We start from the raw sequence: 4,546 nt of genomic DNA, 5'->3' as shown, positions 1-4,546 counted from the left end.
CACACTAATGGGAGAAATGACCGCTATCATGAATGCAAATCCACTCTTACCTCAACCTACAGATTCACAAAACCCCTTCATCCTTTCACCGTCAATGCCCCTTGCTCTGGCAAACCAGTTATGGACCCCCTCGAGCGATGAATACTTACCTTCCTTGCCACACCTACAAGTAGGAGACCTAGTTCTGCACAGGGACAAGCAGACCACCCGCAACAGTTGGCCTAAGGGCAAGATCACTGCCACGTTCCTGGGAAAGGATGGACAAGGCAATATAAAGACCTTTCTGAGACCAGTTGCAGAAATCGTTCTGCTTCTACCCAACGGCTGATCTAGAAACTGCCATGGACTCCCACAAGTTAATAGTGACCTCACATAGGTCAGACGGGGAGTGTGTTGCTTTAAGCAAATGTTCAATTTATATTATTTATTTTTACCTGGAGTAATTCTATGCAACATGTTTGTATATCTATTTACATGAGAAAGGCTTGTGAGTACTTTATTGTGAAGCTCTGTTTCAGTTCATCTTATTTTGAAAGCTCCTTTTGCATGTGGCCAGAGCCACTTCCTGTCAGCACCATTTTGATGCAGCAGTGCACAGAGAGACAGACCTGTTTAGGGCTTGAGCCTGAAAACCCCTTCTAACCCACTTGGAAGCATTTTAGAGGCAATGCTGTAAGTTGTGTTGTTAATTTCAGTTGTGCTACCTTTCTGTGACCATTTTGTGACGTTTTTGTGAATGTTTATGTAGTATTTGGAAGTTAATTATTTTACCATGTTTGCTGCTGTCTGCAGAGCAGTGCCTAGTGCACAGGTGTATATCATTTCGCTAATCACTTTGAAGTGTGAATAGCCAATTAACTGGTCACTTTGAAGTGTGCCCTGTGAATCTGCTACTTAACTGGTTTCATTTTTACTCTGAAATGTATGTAATGCTGCTAGTTAAGAACACACACACTGAATGTTTGTATTGTTTATTATTTTACAGTTTTCACCGTCATGTCATTGAAGAAGTGCCAAAGTAAATGGTCATATCTTACACGGACTCTGTCTTCATTGGCTGTGGTTTAACTTGGTGTTAAGTGACAGTTCCCTACACTGCATGAGAACACTACAGTGTTTGTTCAGTAACAAGGGTCTCTCTGGTTCTTTAATAAACTGAAAATACATTTTCTGGTGGGTTGCCAGTTTTGGGCAATCAGAAGAGAATACCCATTTATCAGCTTCAATTTTATAGTGTTCCAGTTTCAATTTTGTCTGCTCATTATTCCCTGACCTTAAAATGTATTTCTGTTTAACTAAAGAGCTAGCGAGACAGAGACAGGGACCTCTGTTACTGAACAAACACCATACAACAATGATTACTATCAGAATATAGAGCTATTTTAACACTTATTTCAACAAAGAATTATTTTTTATTGTTCTGGTCTCAAACTAGACCAAAAACCTTTGCTTTTAGCACAGTCCCCCAGCGCTATTTAAAGCATGAATTGAATAGTAGACTGACCTACATAGTGGAATGCGTGCACACTTCTTCTTACAATCAAAAGTCAACACAACAGTCACATTCATGGTAGATGATTGCTGAGATCTGGGCCAAATCATTATCCATATATTGAATCGGCACCCCGCCAATGTGCCATGCTGGGAGGCATCAAAAACGTACCAAATTGTTTTCGTGCACAGAAACAGAACTATTTTTATCCATTATTCCTATTAACTCATTGAGTGCCAGCCTATCACCACTAGAGGGCGCCCAGTGACCAGAGAATAATAGAGATATGCTGGTAATGCATGCCCAAGCCCTGGAGCCATGACTTTTTTTACAAAGGAAAGGACACTTTCCTTTGTGCATGTACAGGAAGAGGATGAAGTTAGCTTGAAGTTAGCTATTGGCTACCAAGCATTTTAGAAGCCTTATTTTCGTCAACTTAGCCATGATTAAACCTTGCACACCTCATGCATGGGAAAAAAACAGAGAAGAATGAGCTCTAAAAAATCCAATGCAATCCTGGATTGCATTGGAGTGGATTTGTGCAGTTTGTTCACAGCTTTCAAACAAAAAAATCCGATTGGAAATCCGTTCAGGCATTCTTGAGATAATCGCCATTATGTTTTACATGTAATGTAAACAAAAATGGCTGCCCTGTATGTTAGATGGGGTTGTATGGGGGTGGAACAAGCAAAATCGCGATTGAAATCATGTTCACCAGATTTGATGGGGTCCAAAAAAAAAAAAAAAAAAAAAAAAATCAAAAAAAAATTTTTCAATTTTTTTTTTTTTTTTTTTTTTTTTTTTTTTTAAAAGCCGAACTTGTTCGGGATCGGCACACTACGATACGCTAATAAAGCCGAACTAGTTCGGGATTGGCACTCAATGAGTTAATAAGAATATGACTAACTGCTGCTGCGCACGGAGACGAGAGCAGTGCCAGTGGGACTGAGGAAAGAGAAAGGGAGTATTGTTTTTTAAGTAGCCTACACTTTATTACTGATAGGATGTGTTCCAAATTCCCCTCGTCATGTAAGAATGTTGTGAATCCATAGCCTCCTCACTTTCTTCATCCGTCTCTATCTAAAGTACAGCAGTAACAGGTCATCATCAGTATCCATTTTGTGGTTCCGACATTAATTTTATTTTATCATTCAAATCATAGTTTTGGACAATTATTTGGGGGCCCTCTCGCAATATCCTCAGGTTGAGAATCACTGATTTAAATAATAGTCCATGGGCCATACGAGATGTCGGTATCGGAAAGGTGGCAAAGGTTATCATGCATTTTTGAAAAGCTCTATATAGATTATATTTTGGTATGATAACCCTTTCTGAGACACAGCTAAATTGGTGTTATCAGACAGCCGCTAGAGTTGGTGTCCCATTTACTTAAAAATAATCTGCTTTAAGTAACATATGAGGGGTCAAACTAGGGGTTTTTCATGATTCTAAATCCATTGCAAACATCTGTTTTGCATAAAAAAACATTCATTGGGCTAAAACGGCCCCCACAAAAGTGTGAAAAGTGATGACTCATCACTTTTCTAAACCATAGTCTTGTGGGGCCGTTTTTTAGCCCAAGGAAAGTTTTTTGTGCAAAACAGATGCTTGCAATGGATTCAGAATCATGAGAAACCTCTAGTTTGACCCCTCATATGCTACTTAAAGCAGATTCTTTTTTTGCTTTTTTTTCCTGTAATGTAAAGTTAATGGGACACCAACTCTAGCGGCTGATAACACCAATTTAGCTGTGTCTCAGAAATACCAAATTATAATCTACAGATATAGAGCTTTTCAAAAATGCATGATAACCTTTGCCACTTTTCCGATACCGACATCTCTTATGGCCCATGGACTATAATGCTCCAGGTGTAGTGCCAAGCTCTTATTGAGTATGGAAGACATTCTGAGTGGTCTACTTTATGTTATGCCCATGACTAATTGAGAGATTATTCTTTCAAATACAACCCCTTTTCACCTTTTATCATTTTGCGCCCACATTATCCAATGTCTAACAAGAAAAGGTTGTTTTATATGCTTCCAAGACCCAGTTACGGTGCAGCTTTAGACCATGCGCTACCTTGCACCATACTGTAGAAGATTGTCTAAATAAGGCCCATATAGTTTACCTACCTATCACTCTTTCCAAATCACCACCATGTCAGCTAAGGTGCATACCTCAGTGGTGATGTGCTATTTTAAAATGTCCTTTTATAGACACTGAAATACTATACCACTCCCCTACCATGATAGTATATCAGCCCCGTGCAAAAGTATCCCAAAACACGTCTGACAGCAAGCACAAGAGGTGAAGGGAGGCCAGAGAAAACAGCCTAGCTAGAGAAGGAAAGACAAGATGAAAGGGAAACAAACGGTAGGAAGAGTTGAGAGGAAAAGGGAACGTGTGAGTCACATACACTAATCAGGTTTAACAGACAACACCTGTGCTACACTTACCACCTCTAGACCTTGCGTCAGGACAACAAACTACACGTTGTGTAACCTCGCCTACCAGGCTTTCTCCCGGGAGAGAGCCTGGTGTTCGTTCACAACAGACCGTTTGGTTTCCGCCTAAAGCGCGGAAACCACTAGAAGAAGCGGCGTCGCTTTGATTTGGTTCCCACCGTTTGTTTCCCCAATCCCTATTAAAATGCTCGAGTAGCCTAGTGTGGTCTTGCCGGTCGCTAAAAGTTGGACTAAAACATGCATATACCAAACTAATTTTTCAAAAGCAAAACTACTCCGCATCGAGGAGTTTATTAGGTAGGCCCTAAAAGTATGTCCTTGAGCGCAGGGGAATTATTTTGGGTAAAAACTGTTTCCGGTGGATAGTTCCGGCGAAATTGTAGTCCTTGAGTACTACAAAACATGACGTTTTGTGGTTTCCGCTCCAGACCGGTTACAAACCCGAAAAGTGAAGTGATCCCAGACTACAGGTTGTGACATGGCTCAGCCAGGGGTGTCGCACCAAATTCTGGGCCCTGGGTACAAGGATTCACTGCGGGCCCCCTTAGACTGGGAGAGCATTATTACGCATTATTTTGTGCTTTAACT

This window comes from Nannobrachium achirus, assembly GCF_963921795.1.
Source record: "Nannobrachium achirus genome assembly, chromosome: 8".
Taxonomy (NCBI): Eukaryota; Metazoa; Chordata; class Actinopteri; order Myctophiformes; family Myctophidae; genus Nannobrachium; species Nannobrachium achirus.
Note: the sequence above shows the minus strand (reverse complement) of the source record.